Raw genomic sequence first — 21,060 nt, 5'->3', positions numbered from 1 at the left:
AGTTCAAGCTTTGCAGTCTGAAGTTCAGGCTTTGCAGTCTGAAGTTCAGGCTTTGCAGTCTGAAGTTCAGGCTTTGCAGTCTGAAGTTCAGGCTTTGCAGTCTGAAGTTCAGGCTTTGCAGTCTGAAGTTCAGGCTTTGCAGTCTGAAGTTCAGGCTTTGCAGTCTGAAGTTCAGGCTTTGCAGTCTGCTGTTCCAGCTTTGCAGTCTGCTGTTCCAGCTTTGCAGTCTGCTGTTCCAGCCTTCCAGTCTGCTGTTCCAGCTTTGCAGTCTGCTGTTCCAGCCTTCCAGTCTGCTGTTCCAGCCTTCCAGTCTGCTGTTCCAGCCTTCCAGTCTGCTGTTCCAGCTTTGCAGTCTGCTGTTCCAGCCTTCCAGTCTGCTGTTCCAGCCTTCCAGCCTGATGTTCCAGCTTTGCAGTCTGATGTTCCAGCCTTGCAGTCTGATGTTCCAGCTTTGCAGTCTGATGTTCCAGCCGTCCAGTCTGATGTCCCAGCCTTCCAGTCTGCTGTTCCAGCCTTCCAGCCTGATGTTCAAGCTTTGCAGTCTGATGTTCAAGCTTTGCAGTCTGATGTTCCAGCCTTGCAGTCTGATGTTCCAGCCTTGCAGTCTGAAGTTCAAGCTTTGCAGTCTGATGTTCCAGCTTTGCAATCTGATGTTCCAGCTTTGCAGTCTGATGTTCTAGCCTTGCAGTCTGATGTTCTAGCCTTGCAGTCTGATGTTCTAGCCTTGCAGTCTGATGTTCTAGCCTTGCAGTCTGATGTTCCAGCTTTGCAGTCTGATGTTCCAGCCGTCCAGTCTGATGTCCCAGCCTTCCAGTCTGGTGTCCCAGCCTTCCAGTCTGGTGTTCCAGCCTTCCAGTCTGGTGTTCCAGCCTTCCAGTCTGGTGTTCCAGCCTTCCAGTCTGATGTTCCAGCCTTCCAGTCTGACGTTCCAGCCTTCCAGTCTGACGTTCCAGCCTTCCAGTCTGACGTTCCAGCCTTCCAGTCTGACGTTCCAGCCTTCCAGTCTGACGTTCCAGCCTTCCAGTCTGACGTTCCAACTTTCCAGTCTGACGTTCCAGCCTTCCAGTCTGACGTTCCAGCCTTCCAGTCTGACGTTCCAGCCTTCCAGTCTGACGTTCCAGCCTTCCAGTCTGACGTTCCAGCTTTCCAGTCTGACGTTCCAGCTTTCCAGTCTGACGTTCCAGCTTTCCAGTCTGACGTTCCAGCTTTCCAGTCTGACGTTCCAGCTTTCCAGTCTGACGTTCCAGCTTTCCAGTCTGACGTTCCAGCTTTCCAGTCTGACGTTCCAGCTTTCCAGTCTGACGTTCCAGCTTTCCAGTCTGACGTTCCAGCTTTCCAGCCTGATGTCCGGGTGTCTGCCCTCCAGCCTGATGTCCGGTTGTCTGCCCTCCAGCCTGATGTCCGGTTGTCTGCCCTCCAGCCTGATGTCCGGGTGTCTGCTGCCCAGCTCCAGTGGTTCCTGTCTGCTGCCCAGCTCCAGTGGTTCCCGTCTGCTGCCCAGCTCCAGTGGTTCCCGTCTGCTGCCCAGCTCCAGTGGTTCCCGTCTGCTGCCCAGCTCCAGTGGTTCCCGTCTGCTGCCCAGCTCCAGTGGTTCCCGTCTGCTGCCCAGCTCCAGTGGTTCCCGTCTGCTGCCCAGCTCCAGTGGTTCCCGTCTGCTGCCCAGCTCCAGTGGTTCCCGTCTGCTGCCCAGCTCCAGTGGTTCCCGTCTGCTGCCCAGCTCCAGTGGTTCCCGTCTGCTGCCCAGCTCCAGTGGTTCCCGTCTGCTGCCCAGCTCCAGTGGTTCCCGTCTGCTGCCCAGCTCCAGTGGTTCCTGTCTGCTGCCCAGCTCCAGTGGTTCCCGTCTGCTGCCCAGCTCCAGTGGTTCCTGTCTGCTGCCCAGCTCCAGTGGTTCCTGTCTGCTGCCCAGCTCCAGTGGTTCCTGTCTGCTGCCCAGCTCCAGTGGTTCCTGTCTGCTGCCCAGCTCCAGTGGTTCCTGTCTGCTGCCCAGCTCCAGTGGTTCCTGTCTGCTGCCCAGCTCCAGTGGTTCCTGTCGTCTGCTGCCCAGCTCCAGTGGTTCCTGTCGTCTGCTGCCCAGCTCCAGTGGTTCCTGTCGTCTGCTGCCCAGCTCCAGTGGTTCCTGTCGTCTGCTGCCCAGCTCCAGTGGTTCCTGTCGTCTGCTGCCCAGCTCCAGTGGTTCCTGTCGTCTGCTGCCCAGCTCCAGTGGTTCCTGTCGTCTGCTGCCCAGCTCCAGTGGTTCCTGTCGTCTGCTGCCCAGCTCCAGTGGTTCCTGTCGTCTGCTGCCCAGCTCCAGTGGTTCCTGTCGTCTGCTGCCCAGCTCCAGTGGTTCCTGTCGTCTGCTGCCCAGCTCAAGTGGTTCCTGTCGTCTGCTGCCCAGCTCAAGTGGTTCCTGTCGTCTGCTGCCCAGCTCAAGTGGTTCCTGTCGTCTGCTGCCCAGCTCAAGTGGTTCCTGTCGTCTGCTGCCCAGCTCAAGTGGTTCCTGTCGTCTGCTGCCCAGCTCAAGTGGTTCCTGTCGTCTGCTGCCCAGCTCAAGTGGTTCCTGTCGTCTGCTGCCCAGCTCGAGTGGTTCCTGTCGTCTGCTGCCCAGCTTAATGACTCTGACATGCCAGCCGTCTGCCCAGATGTGCCTGATGACCAGCCTGACATACCTTCCTCCACCATTCTGCCTGATGCCATAGACCATGGACAATTAAGACCAGTTGGAGCGTCCGGAGGCCGCTCCTTTAGGGAGGGGTACTGTCAGGAAAGGGTCCATTCGCTGGTAAGTTATATTATTTGGCATGCAGTACTGGGGTCCACCAGCAGGTGTCTCCTGGCAGTGTTGAACTGTCAGGAGAATATTTCCCTGCTGGTGTCCTGTCATCTTTTGGCTGCAGTACTGATGTCCACCAGCGGATGGATCCTGGCAGTAGGGGGCAGACAACACTCCCTGCGCTCAGGTGTAACTTGAAGCCAATTAGTCAGCCCTATAAATACCCGGCGAGCCCTCACTTGCTCGCCTTGGTATCTTTCTCTCTCCCTGCGTTCTGACCTTGCTGCCTGTGTAACCTTGAGCCTGCTATCTGCCTTGTCCTGATCTGACCCAATCCCTATCCTGAGGCCTTCCCAGTCCTGTCCCTTCTGTTCCTGGCTCCCTTGGATCCCTGCCCTGAACCCCATCCATCCATCCTCTCCTTGTCCTGTTCAGGTTCCCGTCCTTACCCTTCTGCTGACTTCCCTGTGTATGACCTTGGCTTGGCTTGTTTACGATTACGGTATCTCCCTTTACTTATATATATATATATATATATATATTGTTGTTTGTAGTGGGTTGTTGTGTGGGTTTTTGCACTGTTTGTTCCTGTCACTTATCACTTGTTGTTAAACACCATTTCACTTACATGTGTTTCTGGTCACCTCTGTCCTCTGTGCAGTCCACACAGTCTGGTCTACTAGTCTCCTGACACATATCAGGCGACCACTGCATGGCAGGTGTGCTCTGACCACCTTCCGCCATCTTCCCCCGCCTCATGTCTGGCGCGCAGCACGCTGAACACTTGTTAACTTCTCCACCCCCCACTTGCGAGGAACTGTAACCATACATTTTTAGAGTGCACCAGAGCGACAGCTGGTGGCAGACACTGTTGAATTGCAGGCTAGCTTGGCAGCAGTCACCGTTGACACATGAGAGTGTCTCCATTGCCTACCATAAGGGACTGACACGTGTAGAACCCCATCAAAGACACCCCCTTGTGTCCATGTTACTAAGGGCAACAGTAGACATCCACAATCTCACTCCCCACTCTCAACTGTGTTTAGCAGGACAATGAAGCTGTTTGCAAACAGTGGATGATGCCCGCGCCGTGCAAAGCGTCAGACATATTTGTAATCCGTTGGGCGCGATTGCCCGCCGTGGTTGCCACGGACGGCAGCACATGATTACTGTCACTGAGTTTCAGGATTTGTTACTGTTGTTAGTGTCCATTGGTACAACTGTGTGCAGGAGGCGTGCAGGTTGCGCTGATCCTGGACAGTTGCTATGGGCAACAACACTTGGAAACAAGCTTGGTTTGTTTGCTATGGGCAATGACCTGTAACAAAGTCACTTTTGAAGGCAAACACACAGTCCTTTTCCTCCGTGTATCCCAAACTTGGCAAAACAGGCAAAGTCTCCCCCGGCTGTTGAAGGTTGCTAGGGGTGACGGCCAGCAGGTTAACTGTGAAGGCAGATCTCGGTGGGGCCTCCAAATGTAGTGGTATGGTCACCACTTGGTTACTAGCAATCCGCCAATCGCCCTGCTGCCAGACACCCAATCCATCAGTTAAGACAATGAACAGTCATTTGCACAGTTTTGTTACGTTTATTGCAGGATACAACTTGGATGGGAGAGAGGACGACATGAGATGCCCATAGCATTTAGCACTTTGTAAGACGTTCTTCAGTAGCCTTGGCCTTGCAAAATTGGATGCACACCTTGCACCCCCCAGTCTCTTTCCTTTGAATAACTTCTTTGCAGACTGTTGCCCTTCTTCTCTTGTACTCTCGATGGCTTCTTCTCTTTTGTTTCTCTGACATTGACTTTTCTCCAAAAGGATAGTTGCCCAGTCACAGAACGCTGATCTATTCTCCTCCGCTTGACTGCTACTTCCTCCGTACTGATCCTCTCCAGCATACAAGTCCTGTGTTCCCCAGTCACAGCAACTTGATACTTCTTAGAGATGAAGATCTTTATCTAGGACTGCCTCCTGGCGGTTCCTCCATCCCTCCTCTGCGCTCGGCGCATCCCCACATGGGGATGCCCGGAACAGCAACTCAATACTCCATTCTGTCTTTTCCTGCTTTCCAGAACTCCTCCCTGGCAGCATGTGACCTCAGCTTATATGAGAGGCCTGCCCCCTGCCAATACCAAAGGGTAATTGGTCAGAGCTCCTCACATGAGCTGCCTGCCACTCAAACCTCAGGTCCAACCTCTCTTCCAGAACAATCCTTCTGAAAGCAGGGGAGGCACTTCTGAGTCAGAACACAGGTGGCCACACCTCCCACTACACCAAACACTCCCAGTCCCAAATCAGAACAACTAGGCCCAGCCTAAAGCACAGGCCTGGCTAAATGTACCTGTACTTGGACCCTGAGCTATAGAAAAATACTAGTCTAGCACCTACCTTCAGGTAGAGAGTGCTACATATGGTTAATGTTATATGTGGGTTATATGTGCAATAGTTTCTCTGCTCCCAATTACTTTGATTAGAATACTGGTTAATTTCCCAGGGTAGGAATCCCCTCTGTTCACAGAGGCCTTGTCCTGGGTAGAGGCACTGCCAACTCTATTATCAAACCCACTCTACTTAGTAAGGGTTCTAGTTCTCTTATTTATGTACAGGTTTAGTCTCCTGTTTGGGGAGGGTCATTTCTCATAACCCCTTCAAAAGAGGCTACAACTCTTTAGTGAACCAAATTGGATTTTTTTTGTCCTTTTACTCTTACTAATATGACTTGTGGATGGGGCTTTGGGCGCCCTAGTGGGGTCACTGTGGGACTACACTCGGTAATGCCTAAATCACAAGAAAATTAAGGCAGGTCTCCAGGCTTTAGAAGGGAACAGCAACTTGCACAGTTAACTCCTTGTAATCCATGTCCATACTTCTCACACTAATAACTCTATACACTTTGGACACACTCCTGTTAGAGAACACCACTTCCCTAGGTGTACAGCATTGCTGAGATGGTACCACGGAGCATGTACCAGTCTGTCACCTCACTCCCAGTAACTGGTCCCACTGTTGCTACTGGATACAGGAAACATACTTCTTCCTTAACTCCATGCTTGTTCTCTCTCGGGGCCCCATTACATCTCTCCCTCTCTCCCGTGACTCCAGGCTGGGTCCCTAGGTACTCGGTGCCGCAGGGTCGGTCCCAGTATGTGGGGAGCCAGCTGCTAATGAAGGGGTCAAGCATAACTCCTACCAGACTATCCGTCACCTTAGCTATGTCCCCTATTTCCTAGCTGGTTGGTTGATTTCGTGACACAAATATGGTAGTCATTAGCAACGACAATCTAGCCTCCTCTGCTTGTTAGACCTCTGTACTGTATCTTCTCTAACTTCAGTCCTCTAGATGTAAGCCCTGTTCTTTTGATACTCCTGTACTCCTTTAGAGAGACTTTGGACCAGGCAGATTAAAGAAACAACAAAAGATCTTTACAGAAGAAGTCATCAAGGGGTTAATACGGCACACTCTGGATGTAGCTAGGTACATATAACTGAAAAGGCAGGGGGGGGGGGTATTGGTTTAGGAGGGTTGGGATAATGCAACAATGGGAGGGGGAACTTGGTGGTAAGTGTTAAAGTTTCACAGCAAGTTCAGGTTTAGTCCATGTAAGGATGAAAAGAATGCTGAGTTTATAGAAGGCAGTCTGTAAAAGCTAGAAGGAGCTCTGGAACAACACAAGAGAGAGAAGGATGGCGCCCTCTAAATGCAGCGTGTTTGATAAAAGTTTTATTACAATGGATAAAAAACACTCACATTTGAGTAGATAAAATCCAGCATATAGAACAGTAGGATGGGTTCATCCACATGTTCCCGGGAGATGTGGGTTTCACGGGCCAGTGGAGGGGATCCTGGGTCCTGGATCCTGTGTCCTAGGTACTAGTAGCTCTCCGATGGTGCTGTGGGTACTCAGGGCCTCCGGGCGGCTTGGACGTAGGCGGTGGATGCTCTGTGCTGTCCTGTGTCTTCACTTCCGGGAACGGGGTCGGGTGGGCGGTGCTTCAAGGTTCGCGATCCGAACGTGAAGCACCACCCGCCTGACCCCGTTCCCGGAATTGAAGACACAGGACAGCACGGAGCACTACGGAGTATCCACCACCTATGTCCAAGCCGCCCAGAGGCCCTGAGTACCCACAGCACCACCAGAGAGCTACTAGAACCTAGGACACAGGATCCAGGACCCAGGATCCCCTCCACTGGCCCGTGAAACCCACATCTCCCAGGAACATGCAGATGAACCCATCCTACTGTTCTATATGCTGGATTTTATCTACTCAAATGTGAGTGTTTTTTATCCATTGTAATAAAACTTTTATCAAACACACTGCATTTAGAGGGCGCCGTCTTTCTCTCTCTTGTGTCTTTACTGAAGAAGTAAGGGATAATACAGGAACAGTCTTCAGATGACACCTTCACATACATTCCTGTGCAGAGTTATCTAAGTGCCCCACAAAGTGATTGTATTATTGCCAGATGGCAAGTTTCTAATAGCAATCCTTTTCAAGGCAACAGTCTATTTAGGCAGTAAATCCACAATAGGCAGCAATAGTCCCTTAGAGTCCATGTTTTGGTAATAATCCACAAAAGACAGTAAGTCTATGACTGGCAGCTATAAGTACATGAGGGTCCACAGGCTCCAGACCCCCTGGGAACCCCAACTGGGCTACCCTCAAACCCCAAAGGGATTATTTAGTTCGGCAGAGTAACGGCTACATCTTGGTAGTCTTTCCCTAACAGACCCCTCAGGGCATTTAGTGAGCCCTTAATATGGTATGACCTGCAGCGGGTAGTGACCTAGCTAAAAAGAACAGGAGGAACAATAACCCTTCCTACCTGGACACCACCAGCCTGACAGGTTAGCCTGAGCACACAGAGCAACACTAATGCCGCGTACACACGGTCGGACTTTTCGTCTACAAAAGTCCGACAGCCTGTCCGACAGACTTCCGACGTACCTTCGGCGGACTTGCGGCAGACTTTCTTACGAACGGACTTGCGCACACACGACCACACAAAAGTACGACAGCCTAGTACGCGGTGACGTACACCAAGTCCGACGAGACTATAAAACGGAAGTTCAATAGCCCGTACGACACCCTTTGGGCTCCTTCTGCTAATCTCGTGTTTATCTCGTGTTAGTAGAAGTTTGGTGAGAGACGATTCGCGCTTGTGAGACTCGTATTTTTCAGTTCGTTTTAACTGTTGTTCAGTCTGTGCTTGTGAGGTTTGTATCTGCTTTTCAGTGCGTTTGGTCAGTTGGCATTGAGAAATCTTTGTTTTATTGGCCGCTCGTTCCTGATTTTCAGGTCGTTCTTCACAGGCCTTGCTGTTCTTCAGTGCGTTCTGTTTAGTGCGTTCTGACCAGCCGACCGTTTTGAAGCCATGTTACCTGTACGTACTCGTCGTAGAGCTCGTGCATTGTATGTGCTTGGTGCTGTAGTTTATTCTTCAGCCCAAGACCAGTCCATGAACAGGGCGAGGAAGAGTTCATGGACCAAGAATTGGTTGCTTCAGCGTGACCAGTTCTGTCACATGCCTTTGCTCCGTGAGATCCGTGAGAATAATCCTGAGGATTTCAGGAACTTTCTCCGGATGACGGACCCCGTTTTTGACCGTTTGTTGGCTTTGCTGACCCCCTATATCAGCAGGCAGGATACCTGCATGAGGCAAGCCATCACTCCGGAGCAGAGGCTGGTCGCTACCTTGCGGTATTTGGCCACAGGGAGAAGCCTGCAGGACCTTAAGTTCTCGACAGGCATCTCCCCCCAGGCTCTGGGGATCATTATCCCAGAGACCTGTTCTGCCATCATACAGGTCCTGCAGAAGGACTATATTAAGGTAAGATATTTTTCTTTTATTAGCATCACATGTTCTTTTATGTAATCTTTGATAATGTGATGTATTTCTTGCTTCAAACACTACTTACCATCATTGCAATATAGTGTGAATGTCCCCTTTTTATCCTCACACATGCTGGAATTTTTTACTGTTATTTTTTGTCATGCATGTATATTTTCCTTCAATAACCTTCCCAGCATGAAGTGATGGGAACATATCCACCTAGTCTACTCATTTGGAATGTATTTTGTTTGAGTGTATTTAGTGTGCTGCTAATGAGCAATTATCTAGATTTCACAACCCCCCCACCCCCCCCACCCCCTAAACTCACTCCAAATAGTGTGCTGCTAATGAGCAATTATCTAGATTTCACAACCCCCCCACCCCCCCCCACCACCTAAACTCACTCCAAATAGTGTGCTGCTAATGAGCAATTATCTAGATTTCACAACCCCCCCACCCCCCCCACCTAAACTCACTCCAAATAGTGTGCTGCTAATGAGCAATTATCTAGATTTCACAACCCCCCCACCCCCACCCTCGTTAAAATTTGCTGGAATGTTCTGTGGTGTTGATTTGTCTAAAGCAAATATATGTTGCACTTTGCAAAATGCATGTGCACTCTACAAGTGCATTTGTTCCAGTGCTTTAGTAAATGAGCAGAAGCTCTGCTGATTTCCATCATCAAATCATATGCAAGCCTCAAAGTGTTTTCATTAATTGCCCTTGCATGTGATTGTGTACTCCTTGCAACATGAATGCCTTTTTACATTACCTCATTTACTGTAAGCTGGTTAGCAACTGCACCTGCAGAGTGCGACAACTGCAGTCTTGTAGCCTTTTTAGTCCCTAAATTCCTGCGTGTCCTAAAAGTAATTTTTTTTAGGGATTTCACAACCCCCTAAAATGTAATCAATGTTCCATCAGAGGGGGTGAGCAATCTGATAAGTGTGCCTTTCCATATTAGTTATTCCAGAACAATTAAATTATTGAATGTTATACTGATGCTGGGGAATAATGTTTTTAATTGTCTAATTTTCTTGCAATGTTAGCTTCCAAATTAATTGATTTTGGTTTTCTTGTTTGATTTCCCAGTTTCCTTCAACGCCACAGGAATGGCAGACTGTGGCATCCCATTTTGCCAGCCGTTGGGACTTTCCCAATTGTGGAGGGGCTATAGATGGGAAACATGTCCACATTGTGCCACCACCCCATTCGGGGTCATATTATTTTAATTATAAGGGGTTCCACAGTATTGTTTTAATGGCGGTGGTGTCGGCACACTATGATTTTTTATATGTGGACGTGGGGAAGAATGGCCGGATGTCGGATGGAGGAGTATTTGCCCAGACGGAGTTCTGCCAGCGTCTCCAGAGTGGTGGCCTGGGATTGCCACCTGATGAGGATAACGTGGAAGGACTCCCCTTTGTCTTCATTGCCGATGAAGCCTTCGCTCTCAGCAAGCACCTCATGAGGCCATTCCCCCAAAGAACCCTCACCCCGGAGAGGAGGGTTTTTAATTACCGGCTGGCCAGAGCTAGAAGAGTGGTTGAGAATGCGTTTGGAATTCTGGCCAGCCGGTTCCGCCTGTTTCAAACAGCCATTAATTTGGCGGAATACAAACTTAATTTTATCGTTTTATCGTGCTGCATTCTGCACAACTTTTTAAATAAGCATTCTCCAAATTATATAGGCACAGTTGGGCCTGAGGCCGGACAAATAGAAGCCAACCTTACAGGCCTGGATACTGTCCGTACTGGCTTGGCCCCCCAAAGTGCCCGTCAAGTTAGATAGCAATATGTTAATTATTTTATGGGTAGGGGGGCCATTGCAATGGGCCAGGATATATAATTTTTGACAATAAAAAAATTATTGATGAAATCTTGCATTATATTTATTGCTTGTCTTTCTTTTGGGCTGTCTCCTAGGTTATGGTCGAGCAGTTGTAGTGCCAACTGTATTGTAATTTTAAATGTCTAAATAAGCTCCATTGCCACTGTAAACAACTTTTTTACAATTATAACTAAAATGATACTGAGCCTTGAAATAACAAACCACACATTTATTTAATTCCTATAAGGAGATGTTTTTATTAATGGTTGTTATGCATTCCGTTCTGCATTTAGTATAAAATGTTCATAGACAAAAATAGAATGATATCTTAATAATGTAGCAAAATATAATTATATCTAAATATTTATACCTAATCCACAAAAAAATATTTTTGGCTTTTTGATTTTCACAAACAGGCTTTTTTTTTTGTTTTGGGAAAATCAAGTTTTGTTTTTTTTTTTTTTTTTTTTTAAAGCAATTTTTTGGTTTATGTTTTTTTTTTTTATCAAGTAATTTTTGTTTTTATTTTTTTTTATAAAGTTTGTATATTAATTTTTTTTGGTTTTTTAAAATCAAGTTTTTTTTTTTTTTTTGGTTTTTTAAAATCAAGTTTTTTATTTTTTTGGTTTTTTAAAATCAAGTTTTTTATTTTTTTGGTTTTTTAAAATCAAGTTTTTTTTTTTTTTTTGGTTTTTTAAAATCAAGTTTTTTTTTTTTTTTTTTTTTGTGTTTTTTTGAAAATCAATTTTTATTTTTTTGTGGATTTTTGAGGTATTTACGAGAAACAGCCCTCCTTTTTTACATTAGGTTAAACAGCCATTTATGTTCTGCCAAAAAAAAAAAAAGAGAAGGCCCAGAATGGGGTCAGCAAAACAGGAAATGAAGGACATGATTGATGTTTTGGGGTTTAAAAAAGGGCATTTAGATTCGACCCAAAACATCAATCATGTCCTTCATTTCCTGCTGCATACAATCCAGCCGATTCCGCATTTGATCGATCTCCCCATTCCAGGCCATGATTTGAGCAATTAGCCGTTGGGCACTGTCTGTGGTGAAATAGTCACTTGGACCTAAAGTGGAATGAAAAAAAAAATATGTTTAGAAATATGCACACATAAGTTTACCTTACCATAAAGCTGGTGTCTCAAACACTGACCTGGTGGGGTGCCCATGTCGCATACTTCATGAACATCCTCGGGGGTGGCACTGTTGCTTGACTCAAGCACAACCAGATCACCTAAAATAGAGTAGAAAAATTACATAAAATAAAAGGCAGCCATGCATAGATTACCGTAAGCTGGTGTGTCAGACACTCACCTGGTGGGGTGCCCATGTCGCCCACCTCTCCTTCCTCCACATCCTCAATGGGACTTGGGCTTATTTCCCAATCATGTTTTGCTTGGGGTGGACTGTCTTCTGGTTGTTGGCTGAGTGATTTTTCCCCTATGTGAAACAAAAAATTAATAATCTAATTAGCACACAGATATTTTAGTACATAGTAATTTTCCAACATTTGTAATGAAGTGGTTTGTGTAGAGTTCCTATTTTACCTCAATATTTAAAATTAGAAAGACATATCGGATAGATAGATATCAATATCTCAAAATATAGTTAATAATCTTTTGATCTCTCTCTATATCTGGAACAAAATCTCTAAATATCTAACTAAATGTAAAGCCAAAAAATTAAGATAACTTCAAATCTTCAAAAATAATGTTTTACATTTCTATATCTATCTATCTACCTATCTCTATATTTCTCTCTCTCTCTATATATTTCTTTCTCTCTCTCTCTCTCTCTCTCTATATCTATATCTATCTCTCAATATAAATATATATATATATATATATATATATATATCTATCTATCTATCTATCTCTCTCTATAGTTATATATATATATATATATAGTTATATATATATGTGTATATATATATATATAGTTATATATATATGTGTATATATATATATATATGTATATATATATATATATGTATATATATGTGTATATGTATATATAGATATATATCTATAGATATGTAACGAGGTTTCTTAAAAGATCGTTTAAAACGATGAACAAAAAATCGGATAGGAAGGAAAAGCACATGGAGCAGTATACAAGGTAATAAACACAAGAGAAAAACACGACAAGTACTTACTTTTTTTAAGAACTTTCCGGATACGTCGGTATTGATCCGGCTCCCTGAGTTTCAGGTCAGACCATCTTTTTCGCAGTTGATCTTTGGAGCGCTGGACCCCAAAAGATGCCTGCAAAGTCTCCACGACCTTCGCCATTATTTTGGCCTTGCGCAAATTTGGCCGTGCGTACGGCCCATAATTGCCATCATAGTCGTCTTTGTGAAGAATGGCCACCATCTCCACCATCTCTTTAAAACTCATATTAGAGGCCTTAAATCTAGGCCTCATAGATTTCGCTGACGTTCCAGCCTCCGGGCTGTCTCCACTACCTGAGGTCGTCAACATTTCAGGTGTCTCCGCCATTCTTTAACTCCACTACGCGCCGTAACAAAAAATGGGCGGAGAACATGAGTTAAAATCGAACGTCAGGGGCGGGCGACGCAGGCGGAGTTTCACACATGCGTAGTGTATAAAGAGGGGCCTTGCGCACGTGTCGTACGTACGTTCTGTGCGTCGAATTAGGGGGCGGAGAACATGAGTTAATTTCGAACGTCAGGGGCGGGCGACGCAGGCGGAGTTTCACACATGCGTAGTGTATAAAGAGGGGCCTTGCGCACGTGTCGTACGTACGTTCTGTGCGTCGAATTAGGGGGCGGAGAACATGAGTTAATTTCGAACGTCAGGGGCGGGCGACGCAGGCGGAGTTTTACACATGCGTAGTGTATGAAGAGGGCCCTTGCGCACGTGTCGTACGAACGTTCTGTGCGTAGGTGATAGTGGACCAGGACGTTACAAAACGAAGGTAATTTTAAATATATTTTTTTTGGGTTTTATGGTCATGACTTTGTAGCAAGCGGCCTATATGGCTTGATAGATTGATGAGGCCTACATAGGGAGAAGATGATGAGGGGTTAGCCGAAACCTATAATAAAAGTGTTTTTTGTCTTGTGACTTCATCTTTTCCAGATATAATGAATCCCCTATTTAAGGATCCAGAGTTCCTTACATCTTTTATTTCCAAATATCGAGAGATGAGGAATTTGTGGGAGGTGAAACACCCTCAGTATTATGCTAAGCATGTGAGGAAGTCAACGCTGGAGAGACTTCTGGCCTTTGTCCAGGCGACCATCCCGGAAGCAACAATGGAGACATTGCTCAAGAAAATTGGGGTCTTGAGGAACATGTATAAGAGGGAGCATAAGAAGATCCAGGAATCAAGGAGATCAGGAGCATCAGCAGATGATGTTTATGTACCCAGGCTGTGGTACTATAATCAACTCCGTTTTCTGGATGACCAGAATGAAGCCAGGCCATCACTTTCAACCCTTCCCTCCACCCTTCCCTCCACCCCAGCAGAGGCTGATGAGGAGCAAGCTGGGTCTTCCATCCTGGATGAACCAGATATGACCATCTGGAGTCAGGTAAATTATTTTAACAAATATTTACTGTACTAATATTAATGATGTTAACTGGATGTTATAATTGTCTAAAATAATTTGGCACTCAAAATTGTGTATACATATCAATTGACAGTAGTGGCTAAATATGTTTGGCACCTGCTTGAAATAATTAGGGTGTCTGATTAGACTCTTTTATTAAAGAGAAGTATTCACATTGAATTTGCTATTCATGAGAAGCAAACTGTGTGTCATTGATGAACCCAAAAAAATATACTCAAACTATTGTCCTTTTTTTATACACAGGATGAGTCCATCCAGGAGGAATGTGGGGAAAGTGGCAGGCAGGAGGAGACCAGGCCCATGGACAGCCTGGAGGAGGCCGGATTCACCATCATCCTGGAGGAGGCTGGGCCCAGTGTCAGGCAGGAGGTGGCTGCTCCCAGTGAGGTGGCTGCTCCCAGTGAGGTGGCTGGGCCAAGTGAGGTGGCTGGGCCAAGTGAGGTGGCTGGGCCAAGTGAGGTGGCTGGGCCCAGTAGGAGCCTGACCGAATCCCAAGTGCCTCCCCTCCACCTTCCCAAAAAAAGGGCCAGGAAGGGGATGGTCACACAGGACGCATCCCTGCGCCTCATGCAAGAGGCCACCCGTTTTTTAAGGAGCCCCCCCGAAGCGGAAGAATCCTATGGCTGCTACTTAGCCAGCAGGCTTCTTCAGATGAATAGGGAGCAGCGCCTCATTTGTGAGCGCCTATTTGGGGAAACAATCCATAAGGGGCTGCAGGGCACGCTAACACAAAACACCCAACTACATGAGGCAGCCCCCCCTCCTCCTCCTCCTCCTCCTCCTCCTCCTCCTGCCACAACTGAAACACCAGAGCCACAGCCTCAAAAGAAGGCTACAGGGAAGGCTGCAGGGCAGCGTGGAGGAAAGGCTGCAGGGAAGAGAAGAAAATGATGACCTGGGTTCAGTCTGGTCTGACAGAAGACGCAGGCTGTTGTAGGACCACAGTCTGGGGACATCTAGATCATCTGCTGGTGCTGTTGATCTCTGGGATTCTTGGACCAGATTGTGCTCCCTCTTATATGGACTCCGCAAGATCCCAATTTTCTGGTACACCGACTTTTTCCAGCGTTGACTTCCTCTTTATTTTATTTTGACCATGAATAAATGGATCATTTTTTGAGTTTAGCAAAAGACTTTTTATGTTTTTTCTTTGAAATCATTGATTTTACACACAATGTTAAATTAACAAGGGACAACAATCTCATTGAGTTAGAAAAAAAACACACCAAAAATACATTACTAATGTTAATAATGTTCAAGTGGTAAGTCTTGAAAATCCAAAAATTTACGTAACCAAAAACGGTGCTTTGGGTTAACTTTATCTAAAAACTAAAAAATAATCACTATAAAAAAAAAAAAAACAGAATAATGGGTTCTTTGTGGTAACTTTACAAACCTAAAAAAAAAAAAGGGGAAAAAGTATTATTAGTATGGAAACATTGTTTTTAAAATGCATACTATATCATTCATGAGATCAAAGAGAAAAAGAATCCAGAAATCAGTTTGGGAGAACTCTGATTATGAACAGCAAAACACCTTCGTTCTTTATAGAGCCTTCGTAAAGAAGAAATAAAATGCGCTGCATTCAACGATCACAGATTTTGCAGCGTGATGAATGTGCTACCTACAATACGAACACTAGTTTTACTAGACCGAGTGCTTCCGTTTAGTTTTTGCTTATGAGCATGCGTCGTTTTTTTGTCCGTCGGACTAGCATACAGACGAGCGGACTTCGGGGTCCGTCGTACTTACGACGTAAAGATTTGAAGCATGCTTCAAATCTAAAGTCCGTCGGATTTGAGGCTAAAAAAGTCCGTTGAAAGTCCGGAGAAGCCCACACACGATCGGATTACCAGCCAGCTTTAGTCCGTCAGCGTCCGTTGGACTTTTGTAGACGAAAAGTCCGACCGTGTGTACGCGGCATAAAACATTATAAAACTATGCACCTGGCTGACCTATTTAGCTGGAGAGCATGAACACTGCAAGAGAAAACTGTTTAATTGTTTAGAACCGCTTGGAAGCACATGCTTACAGATTGACATATCATTTAATTGCCTCCAAGATGGTAGATTTCAATAGTGCCCACTGATTACTGACTCTTGTCGTACCCCAACCTTTTAATTAATTTTTTAGAAAAACACCCAGCCGCGGCCTGGCCCCACCCCCTCTCTCTCCTTTTTGGCTTATTGCCTTTGATTGACAGCAGCAGGAGCCAATGGCGCTTCACTGCTGTCTCAGCCAATGAGGAGGGAGAGTCCCAGACAGCTGAGTCTCTCGTACAACATCACTGTTTTGAGATGGGGCTCAGGTAAGTGTTAGGTGGGATGCTGCACACAGAGGGATTTTTATCTTAAAGCATAGAATGCATTAAGATAAAAAAAACTTCTGCCTTTACAACCACTTTAAGGCCTCATGCACACTGAACATTATATAAAAACCACCAGTAGCATTAGATGTAGAAATCTTTAGCTGTAGAATGAGTTTTGCAGCTTTTTTGCAGTAGTATGTTCCAGCGTTTTTCAGCGTTTTTTAGTGTTTGCATTTTTTAGCAAAACTATACTTCTACTTAAGCTTATGGCTCAAAAATGCTCATAAATGCATAAATAGCAGAATTTTTAATTTTTTTTTTAGCATTTTTGAGCTTTTTTCAGAGTTAGAGCGTTTACAGCTAAAAAAGGTCGCTCAAAACCCACTGGTTCAGGTTTTTTTTTCCAGCCAGAAAACGTCCCTGCAAAAACACTGATAAAAGCCTATGTGTGCATGGATACTAGGATAACAAGCTGGGGAGTTTACTGGCTGCAGAGAAAAATGCCTGAAGCCAAAAACGGCAGCTGTAAAAACATCCAGTGTGCATTAGGCCTAAAGAGTAATTCCACTTTTGTTGAGAAAAAATAAGGATAAAAAATGTCCCCTCTGGGTGATCTATGTACATTGCCAGGATTTTAACACACTTTCTTGCAGATTCCTACCTTTTGTTATTCTGAAGAAATGGCTGTTTGTCTGTGTCCATGTGCAAAGTGAATGTGAACGGGAGTGACTTTATAATGATCAATCATCTGCTGCACCTGCAGGGTTCTAATGAGGAAAGTTACGGGGTCTGCATCCCTTTAGGGCCTTTTCCCACTGATGCTATTTTGCCACGCTGGAATGCATCTTTCCAGTTGGACAAAAGTACATCAAAAATGATTTGCCTTTAAATCCTAGGAGACTTTTCACATTGCTGCTCTGCATTTGCACTGTGGTTTGAAAAGTCCTGCAGGCTGCATCTTTGGTGCACTTTTAAAAAGCACACTAAAGATGCACCTTCCATCGAAGTAAATGGGAATCGCAACAAAAAATGCACCAAAAATGCATGCTGTCGGGTTCCGGCTCCTTAACAACCACCCGCCGGGGGCATATTAACAACCAACCTGGCTGTTAAGGAGTTGGCCCTGACAGCGTTGGCCCTTAACAATCAGCTATTCATGGCTTATGAGTTGGTTGTTAATATGCCCCTGCCAGGGGCATATCAACAACCAATGAATAGCTGGCTGTTAAGGAGTTGGCTCTGAGGGCGTTGGCCCTTAACAACCAGCTATTCATTGCTTATAAGTTGCATGCAACGCATTTAAAACAAGCTATGCGCTCTTTATAAAATGCATAGTACGTTTTAAAATGCTGTAATATAAAAATCCATGTACTGCAGTGTGAAAGGGCACTTAGATGTGATTTACATTTGGGAGTATCTCACCAAAAATGATGTTTTAGTTGCAGGGAATGGTCAAAATCGTATCTTAGTGCAAACTTCTGGGAAAATCAGTAAACCAATCACATAAGCAGGAAATGACATTCCTGTGGGTCATTTTAGATGGTGTGCAGAACGTCTCCAGGTTGGGCTGCAGATTGAGAAGGAAAGGTAATTTTTCATAATATTCAATTACACTTTTACTATTTTTTTGCTATTTTTTAAGAGGGATTGGGTAGAAGAGATTTTTAATACCTCCTATTTACCCAAAAAGAGAGATCTCACAACATTAATCTGAAAAGAACTACCAATAAAAATGCAAAAGGTTGATTTAGATAAAAATAGTAGATATATTATTGCAAAATAATATATTGCAAAAATCTAATTTCTAGATTTGGAATAGTGAGGTTTAATGGACCTTTGGGCAGGAAGGTACTAAAAAAAAAGTAGTCTTGAAGGTCAATGGGCTTAATATAGGGATACATTTCTGATGTTCCAATTATTTGAATAGGGTTATTTGTTATTGTTATTATCTTGTTTTTTTATGTAATGATTAAGCAATTTTGATATACATAAAGGGGAGAAAAATAACAGTGAGATTAACTTGCCAATTGTGGTGTACATACCCATGAAGGCTCAATTTAAATGATATATCATAATAAGTGTAGTGAGCTACGGTGGTGTGAGACAGTATCACGTGTAATAAGGTGATTTTGTTATCTTTCAAACAAAATGTCCCTGGAACTTTTTGCTTTCAAATTAACTTTATTAGGAGCACATTAACATGGTCACAGATCATATCCACAAACTAAATATTTACATCAGGTATGACAGCAAAGACTCATATACAGATTGAATCCAACAAAAAAAATTTGAAATATTACATAGAATGACCATGGTGCAGTAAACAATAACACATTAGTCCTCATTTACAGTTACTTGGACTTCAACACACATTAAAGCACTTATTGCTTCAACATGCTTTTTTGATATGTTTTTGATGCTTCGGTGATGCTTTAGTGATGCTTCGATGATGCTTCGGTGATGCTTTGATAATGCTTCGGTGATGCTTTTTTGAAGCGGCTTGACAGATGCCCTGTGTGTGGGTTGATATCTCATACCTGCAATTTCTCCAAACAAAGCAAAGCAAAAGCTCAATAAAAACCTCTCAAAAGCTGTAGGTGCTGTAACCGAGATTTGTCATAGATTTCTATGGAGGCTTTGAAGATGCTTTAAAGCACCATGAAAGTGACATGGGGAATATTTTTTGAAGCAAAGCAAACAATAAGTGTGAACAGGACAGTAAGCTAACCATTTTATTTAGTGACAGGGGCTTTGATTGGCATTCAGAGTGCTTCAAAAAAGCATGTCCAATGCCACATGTAAACAAGGAAGTGTAAACAAGCCCTTACAGTGATAGGTATAGGGGCAGAAAAATAATGAGTGGGTATCAGGTGGGTAAATGTATACATAATATGGTGCAGCGCTGTAAGTAATCAAAATAAAAATATATAACTTTTGGACATAAAAGGAAACCACGGAACAGTTATGTGCTCTAGTGTCCTAAAAAAAAATCAAACCTGAAAAAATGGTGGTGTCTCCAAAACTGATGGGACCCCTTATAATCAAATCAGGTAGCCCACATGTTCTGAAACGTATTGTGTGTATCCCTATCAATACCCACAAGCTTCTCCAGGATGTATTTCCACTCTACTAGTAAAGGAACATGTGTCAAATTCCGATGTTTGGTATTTGGAAATCTGGAAATGGAAAGAGAAAAGTAAAATGAGCATGGAGAGATTTCTGTTAGGACTTTCTGATATCCTATGTACATCTTTGTAGACAGAACCATAAATCGTCATATTAAAGCGGTGTTGCGCCCAAAAAAAAAAAAATGAAAAGCCAGCAGCTACACATACTGCAGCTGCTGGCTTTTAACAAAAGGACCCTTACCTGTCCTGGAGTCCAGCGATGTCGGCACCGCAACTGATGTTTCCATCAGCTGTCGGGTGCTGCCGCCGCCATTGCAGGTAGGGGGACCCGGCAGTGTAGCCTTACGGGTTCACGCCGGGAACCCTACTCTCTCCTACTGGCCCGGCGACAGGGAGAGGAGGAGGGAGGAGGAGGGAGCCCCGCGGTGATGTCACGTGGCCCGGACTCCCGGAAGTGGGAACAGGTATCCTGTCTCCCCTCCCCCCCGAAAGGTGCCAATTGTGGCACCGGGGGGGGGGGAGCGGAGACAAATGAGCGGAAGTTCCACTTTTGGGTGGAACTCCGCTTTAAACGCATCTCTTCACATTGAAGGATAATAAATGCATTTTTGTTTTGTTTGCAGTTTGTAAAACAAGCTAGTAATTTCCGAAAATCGAGTGTAAAAGCTGCATGTTCCTAAGATAATATCAGTGTTTCCTGACACTTGCTGAGTTCACTTTGTTGTGGTGTCATTATGAAAAGAGCTTTTAATATAGGACCAATTGATGTCCTTTATTTTCCAAAATATCCTGAAAGTACAAGGAAGCAGTGTTGGACAATGCTAGCAGACTGTTACAGGCAGAAAAATAAACATACTATACATTTATTTCAAAACCAGTGTTGTTCCTCTCAAACATTTCACTAACATGGTGAAGCTGGTCATTCACCGGGCAAATTTCTAGTAATTTCACTTTTAAATAATTTCAATTGCAAAAATGATCAAGGCAACCTACCAGCGGCAGTTTGTATATTTAGAATTATTGGTCAGGAATGGTCATAGCACCCATTAATCCATTTAATTACTTTTGCAACTAAAAGTTGGATGAAAATTGAAATACCTAGAAAATTGCCCATGTATATGGCCCGTGTCAGTTATGCATCTGAACAGTGGCGGCTGGTGGTTTTTTTGGGGGGGACGGCAAACAATGCACCCGCAGCCACCCCCCAGCCAGTCAGGTCACCTGCAGCCCCCGTGGGCCCCCTCGGTTGGTCGGTCAGTCAGCCCCGCACTTGCCCCATCAAGCGGGCAGAGTTTCCCACTGGGCGACAGAGCGGCGGCTTCTTGTGCCTCTCCTCATGGCGGCCGCGCATCTCATCCCTCCTCGGTGGCCAATAGGATCGCCTGTCCTTTCAGCCTATCGGGTGACAGGTCTGAGGACCCACTTCCGGACTTGCCAAGAGGAGAATCAGTGTGACAATAGCGAATATTCATTTGCTATTGTCACACAACTGGGTGAGCTCAGGGTGCAGTGCTCTGTGCCCCAAGCCCACCCTTTTTTGAAGCCTGTTAAAACCTCTGGCTCTAATCACATGCTTAAAAAAACAAAAAAACCCCATTGGAATCCATGCCTC

General features: G+C 45.0%; 1 long non-coding RNA gene across 1 annotated transcript in view; it reads right to left on the bottom strand.

The window, feature by feature from the left end:
• Positions 1 to 18,541: 18,541 nt before the first annotated feature.
• Positions 18,542 to 21,060, bottom strand: part of LOC141140725 (uncharacterized) — a 51,782-nt gene continuing 49,263 nt past the window's right edge. Inside the window, exon 3 of the long non-coding RNA XR_012243990.1 lies at positions 18,542 to 19,496. This is a non-coding gene — a long non-coding RNA (uncharacterized lncRNA). The remainder of the gene's footprint in view (positions 19,497 to 21,060) is intronic.

The sequence above is a fragment of the Aquarana catesbeiana genome, linkage group LG04, assembly GCF_042186555.1.
Source record: "Aquarana catesbeiana isolate 2022-GZ linkage group LG04, ASM4218655v1, whole genome shotgun sequence".
Classification (NCBI taxonomy): domain Eukaryota; kingdom Metazoa; phylum Chordata; class Amphibia; order Anura; family Ranidae; genus Aquarana; species Aquarana catesbeiana.
The sequence above is the reverse complement of the archived record's forward strand: the minus strand, read 5'-3'. Positions and strand labels throughout refer to the sequence as shown.